Raw genomic sequence first — 20,279 nt, forward strand, 5'->3', positions numbered from 1 at the left:
AATTTGAAAAAATTGAAAATTAAAATTTTATCGCATCTTTATAATATCGTACTTTAAAAAAATAGATATTTGTATAGAAATGCAACATTTAAAAAAAAACATCCGGACAGAATTTTCATACATTGTTTCTGGTGAAGCAAAGTCAGACAGTTAAACAGTTTGAAGAAAAAAGAATATAGTGCTTGATATATATTTCTAGTGCATTAAATTATAATGTTACTGTAATGTAGCACAATTACAATTAAAATGTAATTACGATATGTCCATATCGTTAAAAAATTCATTAATTTTTGTTAACATATAGTATATGCCTTGTTTTCAGATGGCAACCCAGTAGTCTCCCTATGTAATTGTGAATAATGATATATACTTCATAATATATTTTTATTATTTAGGATTTTATATACATTATTAGCTATTCTTGAAAAAAGCAATTCACACTCGAAATTATATTTTAGATCAATGATCTCAAGTGAACATTTGACCTAATATAGCACAAAAATTAATAGAAAGAAAAATGGCCATATGATTTTATATAAATCGATGAAAGGAAACTACTATAAGATAAGTTAATGAAACTCATTTTAATTGACCATTCGCAAAATAACAATGAAAAAAATAGCACAAAATTTAGAATTCGAAAAAACAAATGAAAAATTCATCTATCGCTTGAACTATAATTTTTAAACTAATTGAGAAATCTTATTGGCTTTGGAATGCTTTTCACAATTTGTGAGTTTTTTAGAAATCATTTAGAAAATTTCAAAACTATTAATTGTAAAACTGAAAACATACAGAAAATATTGAAATGTTGAAACTTACACCTAGTTTATTTGAGTTGGCAAGCCTAGTATGGCGCAATCGTTGAAAACGTAGCCAAGTCCTGTGTACAAAACTATACTCAGCCTAACTCGATATTAAGCAGTATAATATCAAATTTACATAGCTGTATCCTACACAATACAACACTAATATACAGTGCATAATAAAAGCAATAAAAAGTGGACAACCACTGGGTTGCCGTCTCGAAGAAAATAATTTATTAGAAATGTAAGTTAGGAAACACAGCTCAAAGAATACGTAGCTTTGATAGCAATTGAAAATAAAAATAGAGAAAAATTCACAAAATCACAAAAATGAAGAAAAATAGAGAGAAATTTCATTACATTGGCATGTGTGTATAATTTATATTTAAAAATGATGTTCAGGTTACAAATCACACATGTTATTTTCAACTTTTATTGTCAACAAAAGAGATCAATAGAAAACCTCTTTTTATCGTTACATTAAACTACATGTTTTTGGAACTCATTTGACGCGAGGTGGTTTATAAATCTTTTTGGATGGATTTTTTTACAGATTTTTTTGACGAAATTATCAACTTAGGACTCATTGTATAAATAATTCAAACTTTTCACGACCTCGTATCCCTTATGCTAAGTGCATCGTTGGCATACTCTTATAAGGATATAATATCCGAAGCGTATTACGTAATCATGCAAAACCGCTCAGTTCGCCTGAAATTATTTTAAAATTAAACCGAAAGTGAATCTACTCTCAGGCGATTTTCTAACAAAGTTTGCGAAACCGGCGGCCATAATCTTGTTCAACTTTCACATTAACGTTCCTTGTGTAAAACCTCGAATCATTAAAAAAATTATATTTGGTATACAGCACCGTACACGGTTCAAATTTAAATATAAGCGGATATCAGCATTTTATATTCATATGATGAACAGCTTGTTTGATTTTATTATTATTAAATAATATAAAATGATAAAAGTTTATGTACATATATATTAATTTGTCATGTCTGAATATGATTGCATTTTTTTATATAAAACTATTTTGAATTTTGTACATTGAATACAAAAAATGCATTCAGAAATAAAAGACATGCTTAAATACACACATACAATTTATTTAATGTTTTTAATTATTAAGCACTACAACATAATTTTGTATTTATCTAGAAATTGCATTCAATATTAAATTTTAAATTCTACAGTTTTGAGTTGATCGATAGCGAATATTAATTTTGGTAATCGGTAATTATTGATCTGTTTTTAGTTCAACATTTAGAAAAAAGTTTATAAAATAAGCTTAGACTTCACGTCATACAGAAATAGAATTGAAATGAAATTTGTATTAAAGAAATAATTATTGTATTTTTTTTTTACTACGAATGTGATTCAACAGTTCACAATTTTAACAAATTTTTCGTATATACAAATGAATGAAATAAGTGTATCGTTTTGCATATTCATTTACAACATAAATAAGCTAAATGAGTTAAGCATAAATTCAAAATCATGAAGTATCAGTGTACAGAAACTGGTACATCAATATTTAAATTCAGTTAAAACTAAGGCATAGCAATTAAATTATTTAGTATTTTCTGAAAAGTTTTGAAACTCTGGTAAACTTATCTTGGCGAAAAGTTATAATGTAATATTTACCTCTGGTGATAAAGACGTCGCAGAAGCGAAGTAATTTGTTGACGTGAAAAACGGACAAATTAACTTAAGTACAATTTTTAAGATCGACTGGAGTGTTGTGATGATGTAGGGCAATGGGAAAAATATCTCACTAAGATTTATGTATAATATCTTGGCAAAAAATTCAGACAATTCTAAAATATGAGGTTTTATTATTCCTAAAATTCGTTTATTTTTAAAAGAATGACCCATATGTGTGTATATGAGTATGTATATGCATATCGCATATCCTAATACGCATATATTTATTTACAGATACGATTTTCCTACGTATATTTGTATAGTGTAGTATACTCGTAATGTTCTGTCGTACAATACTATAAATGCAAATAGAAGCAAATAAAAGTTCCAATAATGCAAATAAACTAACTTGTATACAGTTGCGGAAAACAGAACTTGCAGAAAATATCTGTGAGAGACAGTTTCTATATTTTCAAATACGGAAGCCTAATATGCATATTGTACATTGCAAGAAAAATTGCTTACGATTTAATATAATTTATTTTGTATATTATTTTTCACTATTAACTCCTTTGTATCAAGAGAATAGTTCACAATTATGTCATATATAAATAATACAAACTACATGATAGCATATAATACTTTATCATTCCAGTAAATATTTTAAATTGTACACAGTCACACGATATACATCTACTAACAAATTATATTTAAAGTTAATCTTAAATAATTCGCAAAAAATCTAGGTTAGTAGATAATAAATGAAAACTATTAAAATAAAACTATGTGCATGTGCATTTTGCTTGAACTTTTCAATATATGTCAAATCGATTAGAATTGAGTAAAAAATATGATTCATAAATGATCTACCTGTCTAACTTGTTAAATTGTCTACTTTTGCACCTGCCTACCGTCCAACTCTTCACCTATCTACTTTTTAACCTATTTACCTGTCTACCATTTGAACTGCACCCCCACCCTCCCCGTGTACTTGTCTTAAAGCCTACTTGCCTATTTGTTTTTTCATTTTTAGCCGTCTACCTCTTTACATTTATACCTGTGTACCTGTCAACCTTCATTTCTTCATTCAAATATTCATTTTTTACTTGTTTGCGATTACTGTAACTTACCCAATGGAAAGTAAATATAGGGCCAATGAGAATAAATACTAATATTTTGAATAATGCGAAAACATAAGGTAGTTTCCTTTTACAACAAATAAACCAAAAAATTGCATAGAAGTGCGGGTATTTTTAATTTTAGTAAATCTATGAAATTCTCAAAATTATTATGTTTTTTAAGCCAACTTGTGTTTGGCAATATTTTAATATAAACTGAAATTTCAGAGTTGAAGATGTTAAAGTAATCGAAGTGGTAAGATAAAATGCCTAATTATTAGCAATAATACACGTATAAGCTGTAAAAGTAATAAATTCAAATGGTACTGTTAAATACTAATTATTAAAATGACATCAAAAAGTGACGAACTTGTTATTAAAAAGTCGATACAGAAAATATTATAACCTTCAAATTCAACAACATACAAATATTGTCAAATATTCTACTAAATCATGTATTCCTTTTTAACTAACTAATTTACTAAAGCCCTTCGAAAAAATAAGTAGGGAAAGTCCCGTAACGCCGGACGGCACCAAAGACCGGACACTCTATTTAACACGTATTATTTAAGCGAGTATAAATCTTTCCATTTCAAAATACAAGTGTAAGGGGCACGTGAGGGCACTTTTTTTCTTTTGTATTAAATTATTTTATAGTAAATTTCAATTTTGTAGTAAATTATTTGTAGTATATATTATTATCAAGAATACTAAAACAAATATGTATAAAAAGTTAAAGGCTATAGTTTTCGTTTATTTAGGAGAAAAACCTTTTCTTTCATTTTGGAGAAAAGTAATCGAACGGATTCAAAGTATACCAAAGTTTTTAAATATCGCACTTTGTTAAATATAATGAGAAAACTAAACTAAACTAAATATTAAAAAATAATTATATTATAAAATATATCTGCGTCAAAATAAATCAGTGCAATCATAAAGATACTATATTAGTCAATTAACAATGTAGATTTTTAGATGACCTTCTGCTAAATGCGAATACATACGATAGTTGGTATCTTTGATTTATATTAAGGACTAATATCTTTGTTTCGCCGTCATATCGAAACTTATCTAATAAATATATCTACACTCTTGAAAAAACAAAACACAGATGTGAAGAATCAGTAGAAAATTTTATAATAATACTGCACCGAAGAGTGAGAAATAACGAAAAAGACGTGTTTGGCACATATTGACTTCTTATAAGTTCGTGTCCGTTGTTACGTAATATTTTCTTCAGATATTGGTCCTGGAGCAAAAAAAAAATAATATATATAAAACACGAACGTTACAAAGATGGAAATAAAAATAACATGAACTGTGCTATATATTTGAAATGAAGAAAATCGTGTTTGATTTTGCTTCGCGAGAATCTCATTCAGTCCCCCTTGTTACTGTTCGAATTGGAAATTGAAAACCGAACTTAACTTTCTACAACTATTTGTACAATTTTCAGACCGACTTTGAAAGTAACCAGTTTACGATTTTTTGCTTTTTTCAATATTCAGTATGCGTGCGAATACCTCTGCAAATAAAGGTAGTTAGTTAAATATAGTTAATCTAACACATTTTGCTATAAAAAATTATAAGATCTAAATTTTATATATGTTTTATTTATTTATTTATTTATTTATAATGAATATATTTATATATATATATATATATATATATATAAATTAAAAAAATGTGTTTATCATTAAAAGCTGAAGATAATTTCTGTAAGTCGGTGGTTAGTGGGAGAAGACCTAATTTGCTAGTTTATAGCTCTAAAAATTAAATTGGCTTTAATTGTTTCACTGATAAGTAAAGAATGTTGTAATTATAATTGTTAATTAGGGCTTTTATTGGAGAACTTCCTAAAATCAAGTGTTTTAAGTAAATCCCAAGAGATATAGAATATTTAGATTCTGATTGATATTAAATTGATAAATGAAAAATTATAATTGTATACATATTGCATTATTATCAACTAAGGAAATACAATATAAAAGTCTTTGAATCACCAACGACTCTACATTATTGCATTTTATGTTTATCATCGAAATGTGGTAATATGAATTAATTTACAATATTTTTTATATAAGAATTTAATGCTCTATTAAGCTGTAGATGGACTATTTCTTTTTGATGAATTTATTATTGGAATAATATATTAATAATACTATAATAATAATAATATATCATTGATACTATTATTAACTTCACCGAATGCAGCAATGCCAAAGGCTATTTTTACTCGAAAACTATGTAAAGATCGATGCGACTATTGCTTGACATCAAGCTGCCCGGTATCAAACCGGGAACCTCTGGATGTATCCATAGCTCTAATCACTAATGCCATATATAGCTCTAATATAAATCGCAGAAGAAACAACAAATTTTAATATAACAATTAAAATTATTTTTTCAGAAATTGAAATTAAAATCTAGTTGATCAAAAAAGTAAATTTTAATAAAATTAATATAATATATAATATGAAATGTAAATGTTAACATAACGTATATGATGAAACTTTATGAATAAAATGTATCAACTATTTTTTGTTGCTCTAAAATTAGATAAATTTATAGAGACTGTATACATTTTTTTAAACAATGTTGTTCTATATAACAATTGGCATGCATCATCCTGAACACATTTTTTTTGTTTAATATATATTTTGTAATAAAATTATTCATCTTAATATATAATTCATCTTAATATTTTTCCTAATTAAGCAAAATTCCATATTAAAATAGTACATACTATAAAATTGATTCCGAAAAAGTTTGTAAGTTTCCGAATATTTTTGTATTGTATTAAATTTATATTTGGCAATTATACTGAATCCCAATGCATTAGCAAATTTTAATACATCAGACTCGAAACGAGGTTCCAGACTCGAAACCCGCCTCGAGCAACTTGATGTCAAGCAGTAGTGACAACGGCTTTCACTTATAGATAGCAATATGTTTCCAAGAAAAAACAGCCGGTATTGTGGCCTCAATAAAAATTCAATAATATCACATAAATCGTAATAATAAAAAAATTATAACATTGAGAATTATAAGATGAAGTAGTTAGTTGAGTATATAATCACAACAGCTCTTAGAATTCTTATGTTGACGTAGCTATTCAGATATAATAAATAATAATTTATGTAATCAATTAAGGCAATAAAACGAAGTCAATACGATAAAATTCGATCTATAATTATTGGAAACTCTGCATATCAACTTGTTTGCGCATGTGTATGTATTCAAAAACGGATTACAGATCTCAGAACACTAGTGTCATCCAATATGATGATCTCTTAAATTTTCTCTAAAAGTTGATGATACATATTTTATTATCACCTCAGTTGAAAACCTCCACATATGGATTGAATCCTAAGAAAATGCCATGAATTGCGTGAAAAACAACAAAAGTCGGTATTCTTGAAATAAACTGAGCGAAGCTCTCAAAAGTCAGAAATGATGGGAGATAACGCGAAGAAAGTTTGAGACATAAAAATCGTAAAACATAAACCTTCTGGTACTATCAGAGGACGTGCGTAGAAATTGATATGTAGGTAGATACGGAAAATTGGGTGTAGCATGTAAACCCACGATGGTGTATTGATTTCGATTTTTCTTCAATACATTCATGGATTGTTCCTATATATTTTTTATTTCTTAACTTTATCGTGTTGTATAGATATTCATATGTGACAAAATTATTTACAATGAATAATTAGCGGCTCGCCCTTAGGTAAGCCGTTAAGAGCGACGGGACCTGAATCAGAGGTCCCGGGTTCGATACCCACTTCGAGCAGCCTGTTGTCAAGCAGCAGTGACAACGATTTTCACTTGGAAATATAGATAGCAATATGTTTCCAAGTGAAAAAAGCCCTTGCCCGGCATTGCTGCACCAATAAAAAATCAGCCCTATTAGATTAATTCTAATAACAAAAATCATCAAATATGGATGGATTAACTATTGGGTTATCATTTAAAAAATACGAAGGAAGGAGAAATTGCCTATTTAAATTTAAAGTTACCCTCAAGTGCCACATAATACTAACGGTATAGTTCAACTGATAAAATAAAAAGGATAAGGCTATTAATTGAGAAATATCACAAAGAAATTGCAATAAATCAATTGTTCAATCTAAAAATACTTCTAGCATAAATTGTTGATATAACTACTATACAAACGTTTAGTCGATTAAACTAATATATGCATTATGCAGTTCATCGCATATCTTTTAGGCATTCTAATCGCCCTACTTCATTTTAGTATTTTCCACTTTTTTCGTCCATTTCATCCATTTTTTAGTATTTAGTAATAAAATTTAAATGTTAAACTAGTGGTGTATGGCATCGTGCCTTAATTGAAAAAAATTGCAGAAACTTCCCGTACCATAACAAAATGTTCGGGGAATATTAAATGTTTTCAAATATATTATTATAAATACTGTAAAATTATGTAATATTTATTAGAATTTTACAAACTTAATTAAAAAGTTATAATTCATTTTTAGAGTATATAAGTGATCTTTAGAATTTTCGCCAGAATTAGAATGGAAATTTGAATTATTTTCGATATACAAATGAAAAAAATTCAAATATATTTTTTCAAAAATAATTTTGCCAAAACAAGCAGAAATGTTATTTGAACCATTTAAATTGGATGCTCAGTTCGCTCAAACACTGCAATTTTTTGCATAATTAGCTCGGTATCTCCATAACGGCTGGACCAGCTTTTGCCAGAAACTAATCACCACTTTTACCCGTCATAACAAATTGAATATTTTTTGGATCATTCAAATCGATACTTTGTTCTCTCAAAAACTGGATTTCTATTTTCTGCTCTGTTTGCTCCGTATTTCCGTAACGAATGGACCTGCCTTTGCCGAAAACAAATCAGCACATCTCCCTATCAATAGAAATCGAATGTTTTTTAAACCTTTTAAATCAGTTAATTCGTGCGCCCGAAAACGTGGACGAAAAAATGCGGACATACAAAACACACACACAAAAATGTTTAGATACCTTCAAAACGTGGAGAAATGCAAAATTTTTCATTTTCGATTTTTGACCCATTACTATAACTACACTACGAGAAGTTAAAAAGGATTATATTCAGTGATCTGAATAACTCGAATTTGATTTAGAGAAGCATTGTGAAAGACTTTGTTATCACGATGTTATTTTTAATTGAATGATTTCAAACTTTTTTATCAAATGAAACTAAATATCACTGCTGTATGATATCACGTGGCACAAAAGGCGAGTTTGAATCCCGGACTCGGATTACAAAACCAAACGCTTGCCGGAATATGTAACGAGTTAGGAATACTGTTAGTATTGAGGAACATTGATTTAATTGCTATCTTCTAGAGTAGAAAATTTAAAATACGTCTACTAGAAAGCACCCTGTATCATTTCACATCACCCACCGTGACAATGACAATCCTTTACAATTGTCGCGCTGGTACGCAATGCGCGATGTTTGCCACGACATTTGTGTACAGAGTTCTTTGTGCGGACCAAATGCTGAGTTATATCATTTTCGATTGCTCCAGTTGTGAGGACGGTCGTCGTTAGCAAACGAGAGCTTATATATATTTTTTTGTACTACGACACTTCTCTGGGGGCTGGCAAACACGTTTTTATAACACATTATGTAACAAGCAACAATTGTCAAATATTATAATATGATGATTAAACATGGCATATTGCAATCTATATTTCCAAATAAAATCCGATGCTGCTGCTTGACAACAATCTGCTCGAAGCGGTTATCGAACCTACGACCTATGATTCAATTCGGATTACTAAACTTTTTTTTTAACATCAGTAAATTATTTAAGAAACCAAATGGTTTATCAATATTGTTTTACTATCTATTGACTACAACATTGTATCCTATATGCTCTAAAATAGGAATATAACGAGCATTAAAGTAATTAGACGTTAGTTAAGCTGCACACACTAGAACGTGACCAAAAAGTGACAAAAATAATTAGTGTAAATGTTCCAGTTATTAATAGCTTGGCTTTTTACAGTGTAATAGTGTAGTGTATTTTTGTATAATTAATTTTTCTTTTTTCCACTAAATGACGATCTCGGTGAAGACCGAAACGCATGGATGAATAAAGTATTTCAAAACTACTTTAGTTTTTTTTTTACTTGGTGTTACTGCCCAAATCAAAATAACTCATCAAAATATATATATAAACCAAATATATATATATATATATATATATATATATATATATATAATATATACATATATACCTATAACAAATTGACAAATATGAATATTACTATTTGAACAATTCCGAATTTAATATCAATAACAAAGTTATTCCGTTACCGTTATTAAGATATTATTAAACTTCCCGAAAGTTATTAGTAAAGCTAAGCAATATATTTTGGTTTAAAGTTTGCAAGTTTGATACAACCACTGCTTGCTTTAAGGTGGTCTGAGGTCGTTATACTGAACTGACTATATTTGACACACATATATGTTTGAAAATGCGTAATATTAATTAACTTTTTATTTTTTTATAATCATAAACTTTCTTAATGTAAGTTATAGTAACAGCAAAAAAAATTCAAAAATGTTAATTTTAGCATTGCTTTACATTTCAAAACCTTCTGAACAATTTGCATATTTTAGAAAAAATATATGTTCGGAATTTCGAGAGCAAGGATCAACCGATTTGATACATTCAAATAACATTTGATTCATATTGACGACGAGACGTAATAATTCATAGTATTTGCAAAGGGCAGGTCTCTCCGTTTTGGAGATACGGAGCAAGAGTGCAAATGAATGTATTTGCAGTTTTTGAGAACGGATCATCCGGTTAGAGTGATTCAAAGAAAATTTCGATTAGTTTCATTCTTCGAATATTTAATTGGATTAGGAAAAATTCCAGGTTTATCTTAGACAATGCCACGTACCATAATTTGATAATTATTGACAATCTTGTAAAAAGTACCAATTACTTATAAAAAAAAATTATAATTTCCAAAATATTTCGATAATAATTTTTGAAATATAAAAAAAATATATTTTCTCAAAAAAGTATATTTCTTTTTAATTTCTAATTTCTGAAAAATCTATTGTAAGAAAAAATGGAATCTATTTCATAAAATTTAAATTTCAGTACGGTAAGTAACAGCAATTTGTCTTATGATGCTATGCCCACTAGTTATTTAAAATTTTAAAAAATCTATTTTTTTTTTTCAAAGTTTTCAAAAAATGTAAAGTATTTTTTACAATTTTAATATTCGGTTACTGAGAGTTCCAGCAATTTGCCTTAAAACACATCGCCATGTACCACTAGTTCTTGAATCTAATTATTTGTCCGTAAATATTCATCGGCGCTTCCACTAGGTCTTTTCCTTGTCGCCTCGCGATCGCTGAGCACCGACTCTTGTTGAGTTATTTGACTATGACGGAACGGAGCGAGCTGTGGGCACGGGAACATGCGCTCGCAGTAAAGGATGAGACTTTTGCAATACTTTACACTTGACGTTTCCGACAAAGGAGAAAAGGCGGAAAGAAACATTCCGCTCTAACAGTGCCGAAACCGAATAATCGAACAATCAAAAATCATATTGAAAAAGAAATTTCAAAAATATTTATTTAACACGTTTGCGGACATGGATGCTATAGCATTCAATTTTATTTTGATGCAGATTTGTGTGTATGTTAGAGCATTTCACTCTGTCTTTTATTCTGACTATCCTTATAAATCAAATTTCGGATATCATCAACCAATTTAATAATAATGTGTCAATTTTTATAAGCTTAGAAGAGAGGCCTGCCCACGAGTGAGAATAGGAAATAGAGATGGGCTTATATCCAAAGCCGGATCGATTAGGATATGGCTCCGCTTCAGAGAAGTTATATTCACTTAACAACTCCACAACTCCGACAACTTTGAAACATAATACTTGACACAAATGTGTTCTCTAGTGTGTTGTTAACATATCTAAAGATTTATTAAGACTTTGAAAATAGTTTACAAATAGTTTAAACATTTTTGTTCATTTTATTTTATAATAATTCATTAATTTATGCATTTCAATATGCATACAAATCTCAAATTGACAAAAAGCTTGGGAATCTAAATCAATTTTGTAATTATTTTTGAAGAGAAAATATAGAATTTTTTGAACATGTTTATTTTTAAAATAAGAAACAAATCTTTGTGTATATTTTTTACAAAATAATAATACCTGCTCACATTCTTTTATTATTTCCTTTTCGAGTATTAATTATACGTCAGATAGTTTGATTAGCATACTATTACTTTTACACAATTATAAAATCATAATTGTATATAAAATATAAGCGCAAACTGGACGCACATTTGAACCCTTCTATAGTTGGCATTAGGAGGTTGAAACGACAATGGCCCTTAGACTTAGTCTTAGATTAGGTCTAATATATCATATTAATTGTAAAACTGAGTTCTCATTGGAGTTCTTCTTAGGCATCACTCATAAATATTGTCATTTTAGCTCATAGGAATCTTTATGTATTTCTGATTGCTAAATAAAACTGAGTTAAAATAAAAAAAATAATAATAATAATAATTGTGTAAAAGTTATAATATAATACTAAATATTTTTAGCTGGTTGTATACCATTGAAAGAGCTCATTTACAGACAAACATTATCATATACAGAATATTTTTTTTTTTTTTGTCAATCAAAACTTTATTCAAGATATACAGAATATAGAATACAAAATAGCATTATTTTGAGACATTATATACCTGAAAAGTCCTAAAACTGGCTGTGAGACGAGAAAAAAACCATTTTTTTCTACCCAAATCTTTGTAATAGTAAAAAATCTAAAGCAAATATCTGCACATGTTAACAGATTTAGTATCAGTTTATGGAAGTCGGATATGACAAATCCTGTGAGACAACTTCACTCGGATTCACTCCGAGGAAAGAGTTGTATCGGAGTGATAACTCCGGAGTGAGTTACCCATCTCTAGTAGGAAACACTCAAGTATTTCAAGAATACTATGAAAAGTTAATTGGCAACTGGTTATTAGGTACAAACTAAGCACATACTATAAGCTACTTTTATATAAAACTTTATTCAAACCAATTTGGTGCTATGGAATACCATTGTGGGGCAGTCCTCATAAGACTAATATAGAAATAATACAGAAATTTCAGAACAAATTTTTGACAATTGCCTTAGGAGCACCAAAATACATCCCGAACTGGCTAATTCATCACGACACGAACACACCTACCACAAAAGATATAATAACAAAAACAGCACATAAATATAGAAACAAGCTTATTAATCATCGAAATTTACTAACAAATTCCTTAATAACAGAACTATCAACGTAGATTGAAAAGAAAAGCACCACTGGATTTAAGTCATCAATTTTTCTGATAAAAATTGAAATAACCTAGTAATTATTTATAAGGATTTATAAGTAAATAGTTAAGATTATATCATTATCAATAAAATAATGTTAATATTACAACGAAAGGGAAAACAACTATTGAGTTATTTTTTCAACATGTCCATTTAGTATACAATATCCAATTACGGCTGACAATTGTAAATTTCCCAAATTTATTAAATGCGCTTAACTGGACTATTGTAAATAAAATAAATTGAATAAAAAAAATATATTGTTGCGTAATAAAACTCACTTGGAAACTTGTATTTGACTTGGTAACTATTTTGAACAAATTTTTGATCTAAATGTTCTGGTAAAGCTTTGTTTTAGAGTGGTATCAAAAATATTCTTTTATGTATATAAAGCTGCAATAAATATAAATATACTTGTGTTTTGTATATAGAACAATTTATTCTAAGTATTTATGTGAATACAGAAATTTCGACGCGAGATGTAGAAATCTTACAATCTTTTATATTTCTTAACTTGTTTTAAGCGTTTATTGCAATTAATGAAACTAATATTTATTTAATATAGAGATGTTATAGATTTAAATATACTTGTGTTTCATTCTTAGAAAACCAATTTATACTATGTGTATATAATTATATCAATACCAAAATCTCCAATTTTGAGTCTCAAATATCAATATGAATTTTGTGAGCAAAATTTTTGATTATGCTTTGTACACTATTGATATTGAATATGTATAAATTTTAATTTAGTAAAACTTATTTTTATGTGGAGCACATACTTATATAATTCTCTATGATTCTTTAACTTATTAAACTTGAAAATAAAATATTTATTTCCATTATTAGGTATAAATGCGGATCTGTTCAAAGATATTTACTCATACAAGCGCGACTTTTTGAATATTTTTACATATGCACAAAACTGCTCAGAAATAATATCTCAAAACAGACACAGACAGATAGTTATTTGTATTTGTATACATATGAATGATATATTAGCAATGATATATTTGCAAAAGTTCAGCGTTGATATGCGAAAACATGAAAAGTCTTGGAATCCGTTATGAAAATTTCTTACTTCGCACAAAGAACACGTATACTCCACAATATGGCTTTCTATGAATACTTACTTACATTTTAAAATTTTATTAAAAATACTTCTAAAAAGCAATTCATATAAAAGCTAAAAATAAATAGAAATTGTTTTGACTATGGCTGTATCTGTTATTTGAATATATTTGTGATGACATTCTAATTTTTTATTTTGTGGAATTATGTGAAATCTATAGAAAATAAACACAAATTTTGATATTCCATCATAAAACCACTTTGGTTTAAAATGGAAATGGAAATTTTGATATGCATACATTTATATACCAGTGAATAATTTTAAAAATCGATCATTGTATCAAACTATCTACATCAAATTTATTGTCATAAACGACACGATTTTGTTAATTTTACTCGTTTTAAAATTTGCATTTTGATGAAGTTTCCCCTTTTTGTAACTTTTCTCAATTGGAAACATAAAAATGGGACTTTTATCACCATTTTTACCTGACATTATGTGTTTTTTCACATGCTAATTTTCTCTAATGAGTTTACATATTTATTTGCGATTGTTATTTTATAATTCATTATTATACTCTGTGACAAGTTCACTGAATTGTTATAAGTTAAATATTTGCGTTATGTGTATTTAATAATTCAGACAATAGAAAATTCATAGAATAGCAATCAAATAGTGCTTTTGGTTTGGATAATATTAAATACCGCATTGTTAAATATACAAATAACGAATTTGTACATATATTTGCAAATATATCGCTAATAGTGATAATAATTAGTTAGTAGATCGATACGATCACATTACTGCAATAGCTCATGTTTATTATTACAATTTTGGTTTCATGGTGGTAAGTAGAGTATTTGGAATTATTTCGTTGCATTTGAATATATTATTTCGCTAAATTCAGCACGATGTGGTTGAAGTATTGAAGATATAAATGTTAATTCTGCAATATTATGGATTAAATTCGACTTTTAATATCGGGACCCTGACTATTATAAAAATTTAGAAAAAATGAAAAGAGAAAAGTATTATTCAGCGGTGGAGAGTTATATAAATGTTTGCACAACAAGATAATATAATCAAAGTGTCACTTTTCTTTCTGAAGAAATGTGTATAAATAATAATATAATTCAATCATACCGATTTAGGAATACTAGGCAATGTGCTATGGCACTTCTTGAAATCATCATTATATATTCAATTGACCAAGCAATTTAAAATTAATAATCCTTATTTATTACATATTAAAATTAATATCCTATTTTTACATATGTGAAACGGTAATCCTAATTTTACACATTAGTTCAAAACAATAAAAATATAATAAAACTATAAATAAGGTCATTTGATAGTGAATCTAAATTAGCACTAGAAAACATTTTTCCCAATATTGGCAAAACCAATTTAGTCAGCAAATCAAGTAAACAGTACAAATCCTTAGATGCATAGTAAAATAATCCACCTTGATGTATAATATATAACTAAATATTATGGAAAACAGAAGTGGAATCATTAGTACAATGTATTACCGTATTATTTACTGTTTTTTATATCAGAATCTACAACTAAGAAAGTGATCTCAAACACGCCATCTATATATGAAATTCATTAGGTGCTACTCATTGCTATTAATTAAATTTGCTGACTAATACTAAAAGACAATGCATCAGATTGCTATTAAACTTGGAACAATTGAATTCGAATTTAAGGATTTACTACATTTTAATGAACTAGTTAAAACTAAGAAAAGTAAGTATGCGGGTTAAAATTAATAAAAGGCATTAGTTAATACGGAACCGACGAATGTATATATATATATATATATATATATATATATATACATATGAGGTTTAATTTAACAAATACTACAAATTTAACATTAGAAGTTTAAAAATATAATAAAATTTATTTTCAACAACCCATTCTAAGAATATATATAATACTTGTATATATAATAGTGAGAAAAAAGTTTATCTAGAATAAAACAACATTTTAAAATATACTTTGATATAAGTACGTACTATTTTTGATATATATTTTGATAAATGTGTCTAAAGTAACGGTTTTTGTATTTCATTTATCATCTACTAAGTTTTTGTGGCATATTCACACGCTTTTCATTTCACACTTAAAAGTTTTACTGCCATACAATCCCATGTCTTAAAAGTTGTCCAACGTCTTTCGTGCGTCGAGCGAAAACCCAGCAAGAGTTTTCTTCTTAATGAATTCTTTGCGACATGAATTATGTGTTATCAGTTTTCCTTCATACGGATAATTCGATTATTATATACATAGATAAAAGATAATTTTGTTTATAATATTTATATATATATATATATATATATATATATATATATATCGGAAATTGCATAGATAGTAAATGTATATTTTTAGAGAACTAGTTTGTTTCTTTACCGATAAAATAGGACCTCATACTACTGTTTCAATTTATTAGGTTCTAGAAAGACAGTGTTACAACTTCAACAACAGTAAATAATACATATGTAGTCTAATTTCTGCTGATAATGTTAGTGTTACGTGCCAGTTTTTTCATTTATAATAATAATTATTTTAGTATTAATGCTTTTATGAACATTCACCTAGATGTTTCATATCAGCAGATTGAAAAATTTGATCTCAAATATGTTGCTTTTTTTAAATTTTCTTTTGAAGGTTATATTCATATGTTGCAGCGTTAAAATTCTGCACCAAAACCATCCTCAAAATGATGAACATTGTATAGGTATAAGTGAAAAAAATTTAATGAACTATTGTTAAAATTTGAACAATAAAGATTCGCATCTTGTCTTGTTATGTACAAAAATTGTATATATTTATATATATATATATATATATATATATATATATATATGTGTGTGTGTGTGTGTTAAAATATACGAACATTCAGATTTTGGTATAAGAATCTTATGCATCGTACATACGTGCATTTGTATGCGTTGTATTCATGCATATATGCAGCAGTTTTCTTTAAGTTTTCTGTCCAAGCGAATCCCATTTTCACGGCGATTTCGCAGCCAACTTTGTTCTTTATATCATGCGGCGCGTATTTTTTGCGCCGCATATTTCATTATTTTTTTATTTTTCATTCTTCGCAGTGGAAATCCGTGTGAAAGCGTCTGTAAATTATCTTTGAACCTTCAAAATATTTTAGATAAACAAAATGAATTTTTCTAAATTGGACCTATATCTACATAATATTAACAAAATTTATATAAAATACATGTTGTAAAATTATATTTGCGGAAGTGTGTGTAAATTACACTAGCAATAAATTTATCAAGTTTCTCGCGTTAGTAATCTGTATAGGGCGTTTAATATGTCATGAATGCGAAACTAATTTCATTAATATCAGAACTCTAGGCTCATAACTACATCCAGGTTATGAAATAGCTACAGCTCTCTTCTGAAACTAACTATAATGAAACTGTTATAGACTAGAGGGAAGAACGGTGGAGCCGCCGAGTAGAAAATGGTTGCTCAATAGCAAAATAGTTGCAGGCACTTAACGACATGTTAGAGATACGATACCTTATGTGATTTAAGTTATGAAATAAGTTGAGAACATGGGTTAACATTTTGTGTACAATTTTGCTACTTATTGCAGTGGAAAATTTACCAGAAATTAATTATAGAAGTATCAAGAACGCAAACATTCTTTCTTGGGAATCAAAAACATAATGAAAGCTCTAGAATAACATGGTTTGGACCTCCAAATTACTAAATATTTTTTATAGATCGTATGTATGTCAAATTAGTGATAGTGTATCTTCTGCGTTCTAATATAAAAAATGTTTCAATATTAAAGCGAATTATTTTAATATTAATGAGGTAGTAGTTATACAGAATTTGAATTGACAATATCAATTGAGTGCTTCCTGAACTCATTTTCAATATAACTACTTATAATACCTCAATAATATTAAAATAATTTGCTGTAATATTAAAAAATAAAGTATGCATAAATTAGAGAATATTGTTTGAAGAAAGCGCACTTGATACATTATGAGTACAATATATAAAAACATTATAATTTTTATACGCATGGATTTCAAATATTATCAAATTAGTTTTAATAAATACAACTTTTACTGTACTACATATAATAATTAGAATATGTGAAGTCAAGTTTATTTATAAAAAATGATGATGTTCGTCTATTATAATTTGAAGTCCACAGAAAAATACTTAAAATTTTTCGCTTGATAAAAGCAAATTAATGAAACATTCAATCAAGTTTATTTGTTTAATTTAGAAAAGGGCAAAAAGTAAAATGAAATGAATAAAGGTACACATCAATGTTTATATTGCCTTTTCGTAAATGATTTTCAGAAAGTAAAACTTAGGTATTAATAGCAACATGCTAAAAACATTTTTCTTTTTATCTTTTTACACTTTATAAGTTTTTGAACCAAACCATTATGCAGAATCTTATACATTTTTTTAAATAAAAATTTTATTTTTTGCGATATGATTTCCATATTAAGATGTGACAAATTCATCATTATAATTATATTTAAATATTATTGCAATTAAATATGATACTGACAACATAAAATTTATGTACAATCAATAACCTAGTTTCTGGAAAATGAATTTATATTTGTATACCTACTAGCTTGCATCAATTCAAATATTGCAATATATAGGTACCATGTTTTATTTATAACACTTGACTACCATTTTATGAGAATCCATAAATTTTGCAATGTTATCAATAACCATCATATTTGATATTTTACTACATACTTTGCATATTATTTACAACGTACATTATTATGAATATGTATTAAATTTTAAAGATAAATGAAAACACTATGACGCAGCACATAACATTTTGAATATTCAGTACTAATTTTCACTGCCATAGCAAAAATAGAGCACTTTTATCGAGTGTGCTTAATTATAATAGCAGTAAAACTTTGAAAGCATTTCTGTGTAACTAATAAATAGATATTTCAGGATACTATAAGAATAAGACAGTAATATAATGCCAGAACTTAGTGTTCCAAAGCAAAGTAATTGTGCATTAACTGGCGTTTGTGTTTGGTAATAACAAGAAAACGCGTAAATTTAATGTAATAACAGAACATTTTAATAGATATGCATAACTAAAGACATTGGATGAAATTATCGAATTTAATTTCAACGAACTATTTTATTATATTTACTACATTGAATGTTATAAACCATTAAGTATTAAATATATTTTAAAGTTACTTCTAGAATTTAGTTAATCGTATGTTTATTTGTAATAAGTATTTTTGAAGAAAAAGGTTTTCTCTTGAAAGAGGCCAATATCTTTATTTGACTTTTTGGTCTAGTAAAAATTACAATTATAAGAATTATAGTAATAACAAAAATTATAATTAACTGCTTAAATAATGATAAAAATCATTTGAATTGTTTTTCATTTTGACAATTTGAATTTTGAATTGTTTTTCATAATAGAACTTTGGTCAAATCGTCTATTTCTTTGACTGAGACATCATAGAGTAGTGATGTCATATTTGATAATATACTAAACTTATCCTGAACATGGTTTGAGTTAATATTTTATCTCATGCCTTAGTTGTTTTTATTGAGAGTATTTTAATTCTATATGAACTTTGTAACTATTTTATATATATTCTCTAGATTCTTAACCGAATATATCTTAACGTTGCTAGAATTTTTTCACAAATCACAATTCTATATAAACTTTGCAAATATTTTATACATTTTCTCCGAATTCTTGAACAAGTATATATTAACGTTTCTATAATCTTTTCACAAATCAATATTGAAGTAAAACTTCTTTAGGCGCGACTAGGGTGTAAATCTACAAGAATGCAACGGAAATAGCGTTAGCATTCGCTTTCAATAAAATCATTTCTATAAGGGTCGATTGTGATTGGTCGTGCTCGTGAATGGAGACCTGTCGTTGTATGCGTATCGGTGTCAACGTTGTATGCGTATCGGCGTCGACGTTGTATTGTACTGATATCAAGAAAGAAATCGGCATAGATAAATAAGCATTTTAAAGTTACATCGTAGTATAAATCTTGATTTAATGAAAAATGCCCGAATCAGAAAAAAAATTTACCCTGTTTCTTAAAATAATATAATAAATTACATATTTGTCCCGTGAACTAAACGTAAGTTTATTGATTGATTTTTCTTGTTTCATTATTAGCATTTTCTTTTTTATATGTTTTGAGTTTTCAGAAAAGTTATACTGC

This window comes from Ctenocephalides felis, unplaced genomic scaffold (assembly GCF_003426905.1).
Source record: "Ctenocephalides felis isolate EL2017-DRISC unplaced genomic scaffold, ASM342690v1 CF-g0.4_SCAFFOLD_01492, whole genome shotgun sequence".
Taxonomy (NCBI): Eukaryota; Metazoa; Arthropoda; class Insecta; order Siphonaptera; family Pulicidae; genus Ctenocephalides; species Ctenocephalides felis.